The sequence below is a fragment of the Lipotes vexillifer genome, unplaced genomic scaffold (genome assembly GCF_000442215.2).
Source record: "Lipotes vexillifer unplaced genomic scaffold, Lipotes_vexillifer_v1.1 scaffold717, whole genome shotgun sequence".
In the NCBI taxonomy this organism is placed as follows: Eukaryota; Metazoa; Chordata; class Mammalia; order Artiodactyla; family Lipotidae; genus Lipotes; species Lipotes vexillifer.
Genome location: NW_006798707.1, coordinates 3408326 through 3416450, shown reverse-complemented (window position 1 = coordinate 3416450; position 8125 = coordinate 3408326). Strand labels below are relative to the sequence as shown.

At 37.9% G+C, this 8125-nt stretch overlaps 1 protein-coding gene across 1 annotated transcript in view; it reads left to right on the top strand.

Annotated features, from left to right (window-relative positions):
- The window catches only part of ALK (ALK receptor tyrosine kinase), a 777689-nt gene that overhangs the window by 346752 nt on the left and 422812 nt on the right, over positions 1–8125 (top strand). The window lies entirely within an intron of this gene.

Below are 8125 nucleotides of genomic sequence, written 5' to 3'. Positions count from 1 at the left end.
CCCGTGTCCCCTGCATCGGCAGGCGGACTCTCAACCACTGCACCACCAGGGAAGCCCGATGCAAGAACTTTTTAACAAAGATCTAGAAGAATTAAAGAACAAACACCTAGAAGAATTAAAGAACACACAGAGATGAACAATACAATAATTGAAATGAAAAATAAACTAGAAGGAATCAATAGCAGAATAACTGAGGCAGAAGAACAGATAAGTGACCTAGAAGACAGAATGGTGGAATTCACTGCTGTGGACAGAATAAAGAAAAAGAAAGAAAAGAAATGACGAAAGCCTAAGAGACCTCTGGGACAACATTAAATGCACCAACATTCACAATATAGGGGTCCCAAAAGGAGAAGAGAAAAAGAAAGGACCCGAGAAAATATTTGAAGAGATTATAGTCAAAAACTTCCCCAACATGGGAAAGGAAATAGCCACCCAAGTCCAGGAAGCACAGAGAGTCCCATACAGAATAAATCCAAGGAGAAACATGCCAAGACACATAGTAATCAAATTGACAAAAATTAAAGACAAAGAAAAATTATTGAAAGCAGCAAGGGAAAAACGACAAATAACATACAAGGGGACTCCAGTAAGGTTAACAGCTGATTTCTCAGCATAAACTCTACAAGCCAGAAGGGAGTGGCACAATATATTTAAAGTGATGAAAGGGAAGAACCGACAACCACGATTACTCTACCCAGCAAGGATCTCATTCAGCCTCGACAGAGAAATTAAAAGCTTTACAGACAAACAAAAGCTAAAAGAATTCAGCACTACCAAACCAGCTCTACAACAAATGCTAAAGGAACTTCTCTAAGTGGGAAACACAAGAGAAGAAAAGGACCTACAAAAACAAACCCCAAACAAATAAGAAAATGGTAATAGGAACATACGTATTGATAACTACCTTAAATGTGAATGGGTTAAATGCTCCAACCAAAAGACACAGGCCTGAATGGATGCAAAAGCAAGACCCATATATATGCTGTCTACGAGAGACCCACTTCAGACCTAGGGACACATACAGACTGAAAGTGAGGGGTTGGAAAAAGATATTCCATGCAAATGGAAATCAAAAGAAAGCTGGAGTAGCAATTCTCGTATCACACAAAATAGAATTTAAAACAAAGGCTATTATAAGAGACAAAGAAGGGCACTACATAATGATCAAGGGGTCAATCCAAGAAGAAGATATAACAATTGTAAATATTTATGCACCCAACGTAGGAGCATTTCAGTACATAAGGCAAATACTAACAGCCATAAAAGGGGAAATCGACAGTAACACAGTCATACTAGGGGACTTTAACACCCCACTTTCACCAATGGACAGATAATCCAAAATGAAAATAAATAAGGAAACACAGCTTTAAATGACACAATAGACCAGATAGATTTAACTGATATTTATAAGGCATTCCATCTGAAAACAGCAGATTACACTTTTTCTCAAGTGCACATGGAACATTCTCCAGGATAAATCACATCTTGGGTCACAAATCAAGCCTAGGTAAATTTAAGAAAATTGAAATCATATCAAGCATGTTTTCCGACCACAATGCTATGAAGTCAATTACAGGGGAAAAAACATAAAAACCACAAACACATGGAGGCTAAACAATACATTACTAAATAACCAAGAGATCACTGAAGAAATCAAAGAGGAAATAAAAAAATACCTAAATACAAATGGCAATGAAAATATGACGATCCAAATCCTATGGGATGCAGCAAAAGCAGTTCTAAGAGGGAAGTTTATAGCAATACAATCCTACCTCAAGAAATAAGAAACATCTCAAATAAACAATCTAACCTTACACCTAAAGGAACTAGAGAAAAAAGAACAAACAAAACCCAAAGTTAGTAGAAGGAAGGAAATCATAAAGATCAGAGCAGAAACAAATGAAATGAAACAAATAAAAAATAGCAAAGATCAATAAAACTAACAGCTGGTTCTTTGAGAAGATAAGCAAAATTGATAAACGTTTAGCCAGACTCATCAAGAAAAAGAGGGAGAGCACTCAAATCAATAGGATTAGAAATGAAATAGGAGAAGTTACAAGAGACACTGTAGAAATACAAAGCATTGTGAGAGACTAAAACAGGCAAGTCTATGCCAATAAAATGGACAACCTGGAAGAGACGGACAAATTCTTAGAAAGGTATAACCTTCCAAGACTGAACCAGAAAGAAACAGAAAATATGAACAGACCAATCACAAGTAATAAAATTGAAACTGTGATTAAAAACCTTCCAAGCGGGTTTCCCTGGTGGTGCAGTGGTTGAGAGTCCGCCTGCTGATGCAGGGGACACGGGTTCATGCCCTGGTCCGGGAAGATCCCACGTGCCGCGGAGTGGCTGGGCCCATGAGCCATGGCCACTGAGCCTGCGTGTCCGGAGCCTGTGCTCCGCAAGGGGAGAGGCCACAACAGTGAGAGGCCTTCGGACGGAAAAAAAAAAAAAAACCTTCCAAGCAACAAAAGTCCAGGACTGAATGGCTTCACAGGTGAATTCTATGAAACATTTAGGGAAGAGCTAACACCCGTCCTTCTCAAGGTCTTCCAAACAATTGCAGAGGAAGGAACACTCCCAAACTCATTCTACGAGGTCACCATCACCCTGATACCAAAACCAGGCAAAGATACTACAAAAAAATAAAATTACAGACCAATATCACTGATGAATATAGATGCAAAAATCCTCAACAAAATACTAACAAACAGAGTCCAGCAACTCATTAAAGGATCATGCATCATGATCAACTGGGATTTAACCCAGAGATGCAAGGATTCTTCAATATATGCAAATCAGTCAATGTGATTCACCATATTAACAAATTGAAGAAGAAAAACCATATGATCATCTGAATAGATGCAGAAAAAGCTTTCGACAAAATTCAACACCCATTTATGATAAAAACTCTCCAGAAAGTGGGCATAGAGGGAACCTACCTCAACATAATAAAGGCCATATACAACAATCCCACAGCAAACATTGTTCTCAATGGTGAAAAACTGAAGTCAATTCCTCTAAGATCAGGAACAATACAAGGATGTCCACTCTTGCCACTGTTATTCAACATAGTTTTGGAGGTCCTAGCCACAGCAATCAGAGAAGAAAAAGAAATAAAGGAATCCAAATCGGAAAAGAAGAAGTAAAGCTGTCAGTGTTTGCCGATGACATGATACTATACATAGATAATCCTAAAGATGCCACCAGAAAACTACTAGAGTTCATCTATTAATTTGGTAAAATTGCAGGATACAAAATTAATGCACAGAAAGCTCTTGCATTCCTATAGAGTAACAATGAAAGGTCAGAAAGAGAAATTAAGGAAACACTGCCATTTACCATTGCAACAAAAAGAATAAAATACCTAGGAATAAACTTACCTAAGGAGGTAAAAGACCTGTACTCAGAAAACTATAAGACACTGATGAAAGAAATCCAGGATGACACAAACAGATGGGGAGATATATCATATTCTTGGATTGGAAGAATCAATGTTGTGAAAATGACTATACTACCCAAAGCAGTCTTCAGATCCAATGCAATCCCTATCAAATTACCAATGGCATTTTTTACAGAATTAGAACAAAAAAATCTTAAAATTTATACGGAGACACAAAAGACTCCGAATAGCCAAAGCAATCCTGAGGGAAAAAAACGGAGCTGGAGGAATCAGACTCCCTGACTTCAGACTATACTACAAAGCTACAGTAATCAAGACAGTATGGTACTGTCACAAAAACAGAAATATAGATCAATGGAACAGGATAGAAAGCCCAGAGATAAACCCACGCACCTGTGGTCAACTAATCTATGACAAAGGAGGCAAGGATATACAATGAAGAAAAGACAGTCTCTTCAATAAGTGGTGCTGGGAAAACTGGACAGCTACTTGTAAAAGAATGAAATTAGGACACTCCCTAAAACCATACACAAAAATAAACTCAAAACAGATTAAAGACCCAATTGTAAGAGGAGACACTATAAAACTCTTAGAGGAAAACATAGGAAGAATACTCTTTGACATAAATCATAGTGAGTTCTTTTTTAGCCACCTCCTAGAGTAATGGAAATAAAAGCAAAAATAAACAAATGGTACCTAATGAAACTTAAAAGCTTTTTCACAGCAGAGGAAACCATAAACAAGATGAAAAGACAACCCTCAGAATGGGAGAAAATATTTGCAAACAAATCAATGGACAAAGGATTAATCTCCAAAATACATAAACAGCTCATGCAGCTCAATATTAAAAAAACAAAAAACCCAATCCAAAAATTGGCAGAAGACCTAAATAAACATTTCTCCGAAGGCATACAGATGGCCAAGAAGCACATGAAAAGCTGTTCAACATCACCAATTATTAGAGAAATGCAAATCAAAACTCCAGTGAGGTATCACCTCACACCAGTTAGAATGGGCATCCCTCAGAAAATCTACAAACAACAAATGCTGGAGAGGGTGTGGAGAAAAGGGAACCCTCTTGCACTGCTGGTGGGAATGTAAATTGATACAGCCACTATGGAGAGCATGGTGGAGGTTCCTGAAAAAACTGAAAAACTAAAAATAGAGTTACCATATGACCCAGCAATCCCACTACTGGGCAGATACCTAGAGAAAATCGTAATTCGGAAAGACACATGCACCCCAGTGTTCATTGCAGCACTATTTACAATAGCTAGGTCATGGAAGCAACCTAAATGCCCATCGACAGACGAATGGATAAAGAAGACGTGGTACATGTATACAGTGGAATACACTGAGCCATAAAAAGGAACAAAATTGGGTCATTTGTAGAAACGTGGTTGGACCTAGAGACTGTTATACAGAGTGAAGTAAGTCAAAAAGAGAAAGACAAATATCGTATAGTAAAGCATAGATGTGGAATCTAGAAAAATGGTACAGATGAACCGGTTTGCAAGGCAGAAATAGAGACACAGATGTAGAGAACAGACATATGGACACCAAGGGGAGAAAGCGGGGGGCAGGGGTGGTGGTGGTGGTGGCATGAATTGGGAGATTGGGATTGACATATGTACACTAAGATGTATAAAATAGATAACTAATAAGAACCTGCTGTATAAATAATTTCAAAAAAAAAAGCAAAAATAAGCATTTTGCTTATTTTCTTCCAAACTCTGGGTGAAGTTCATATCGTAGTGGTGAAAAGCACAGTCTTTGGACACAGACTGGGTTCAAATTCAGGCTCTGTCACTTACCAGCTAAACGATTTAGGGCGGGTTGCTTAACATCTCTGTGCTTCTGCCCCCAACATCTATAAAATGGGGATATTAATAACATTGTTAAATTATTCATGACACTTGTTAAAGAACAGTAAGACAGACTTTATTCAAGGGGGTCCTACTACAGTGAGTTTGTAGTAGAGCAGAGAGATTGGGCTCAACTCTGAATACAATGAAAAGTGAGAATCTGTAGCCAAGTAGCAGGGTGAGGGGCAGTGGATGGAAAATTACTGAGATGAAATAACAGGAGTAAGGGAGGGTTCTGGCTAAACTGACCTAACAGGATTCTTGCTGAAGGCAGGTCAGGGTGATCAGACATCACCTGGGAGATGGTGGAGGATGAGGAACCCAACGAAATATTGACAGGGATCAGACGATGAGGGGTTCAAGCTAAACTGACTTAGTGAGATTCTTTCTAGAAACTGGATTCTACAAAAAAGGACATGGGCCTAGTTAGAAAGAGAGCTCAGAAGATCCCGCCTAGAATTTGGTCAAGGAGAGGATCTTTGTCAGTACCTACCACATAGTGTTATTGAAAGAATTAAAAGAATTAATACGTGTAAAATATTAAAGTGAGGCACCATATGTGTGTTAGCTATTTTTATTTTACATAGTCATAATTATCTTATACAAGCATTTTATATCTTTTTCATTTAATGTTTTATGACCATTCTTTTCCACATTTGATAGTTTTTTATAACCATGAGTCTTTTAAATTTATTTTTTTATTGAAGTATAGTTGATTTACAATGTTGAGTTAATTTCTGCTGTACAGCAAAGTGACTCAGTTATACACATATATACATTCTTTTTTATATTCTTTTCCATTATGGTTTATCCCAGGATGTTGAATGTAGTTCTCTGTGCTATACAGTAGGACCTTGTTGTTTTTCCATTCTGTGTGTAATGGTTTGCATCCACTGACCCCAAACTCCCAGTCCATGCCTCTCCCACCCTCCTTCCCCTTTGGTAACCACAAGTCTGTTCTCTATGTCTGTGAGTCTGTTTCTGTTTTGTAGATAGGTTCATTTGTGCCATATTTTAGATTCCACATATAAGTGATATCATACAGTATTTGTCTTTCTCCTTCTGACTGACTTCAGTTAGTATGATAATCTCTAGTTGCATCAAATGGCTCTCCATGTTGCTGCAAATGGCATTCTTTCTTTCTTTTTTAATGCTGAGTAGTATTGCATTGTATATATGTACCACATCTTTTTTATCCATTCATCTATCAATGGACATTTAAGTTGCTTCCATGTCTTGACTATTGTAAATAGTGCTGCTATGAACATAGGGGTACATATATCTTTTTGGATTAGAGTTTTGTCTGGATATATACCCAGGAGTGGGATTGCTGGATCATATGGTAATTCTGTTTTTAGTTTTCTGAGGAACCTCCACACTGTTTTCCATAGTGGCTGCACCAACTTACATTCCCACCAACAGTGTAAGAGGGTTCTCTTTTCTCCACACCCTCTCCAGTAGTTGTTATTTGTAGACTTTTAAATTTTTTTTAATTTTTATTTATTTTTATCTTTTTAACATCTTTATTGGAGTATAATTGCTTTACAATGGTGTGTTAGTTTCTGTTTTATAACAAAGTGAATCAGCTATACATATACATATATACCTATATCTCCTCCCTCTTGTGTCTCCCTCCCACCCTCCCTATCCCACCCCTCTAGGTGGACACAAGGCACTGAGCTGATCTTGCTGTGCTATGCAGCTGCTTCCCACTAGCTATCTGTTTTACATTTGGTAGTGTATATATGTCCATGCCACTCTCTCACTTTGTCCCAGCTTACCCTTCCCCCTCCCCACGTCCTCAAGACCATTCTCTACGTCTGCGTCTTTATTCCTGTCCTGCCCCTAGGTTCTTCAGAACCTTTTTTTTTGTTTTCTTAGATTCCATATATATGTGTTAGCATATGGTATTTGTTTTTCTCTTTCTGACTTACTTCACTCTGTATGACAGACTGTAGGTCCATCCACCTCACTACAAATACCTCAATTTCATTTCTTTTCATGGCTGAGTAATATTCCATTGTATATATGTGCCACATCTTCTTTATCCATTCATCTGTCGATGGACACTTAGGTTGCTTCCATGTCCTGGCTATTGTAAATAGAGCTGCAGTGAACATTGGGGTACATGACTCTTTTTGAATTATGGTTTTCTCAGGGTATATGCCCAGTAGTGGAATTGCTGGGTCGTAGGTAGTTCTAGATTTAGTTTTTTAAGGAACCTCTGTACTGTTCTCCATAGTAGCTGTATCAATTTACATTCCCACCACCAGTGCAGGAGGGTTCCCTTTTCTCCACACCCTCTCCAGCATTTATTGTTTGTAGATTTTTTAGACTTTTTAATGATGACCATTCTGACCAGTGTAGGTGTTACCTTATTGTAGTTTTGATTTTCATTTCTCTAATAATTAGTGATGTTGAGCATCTTTTCATTTGCCTGTTGGCCATCTGTATGTCTTCTTGGAGAAATGTCTCTTTAGGTCTTCTGCCCATTTTTTGTTTGGGTCATAACCATGATTTTTAATGGTCATGAAACATTGCATTGGATTGTAATTTAACTACTCCTCTGTTATTGGACATTTAAGTTCATTCCAGGTATTTTCTATTTTAAGTAATGCTGCCCTGAATATCATCATGGTGATCACTTTGTCATAGCTTATATTATTTTCTGAAGAGAGATTCTCAGGAGTGTCAAGGTCAAAGGCTATGATGTTACTATTGTGTGTGATGTGTCTTGCCAAATGGCTTTCCAAGGGCCTTGAGACAATTTATATTTCCACCACAAAGTAGAAGTTGAGTGCTTCAATGCACCCGCAGCAGAGTCGAGTTCTGTCTTTTTTTTTTTTTT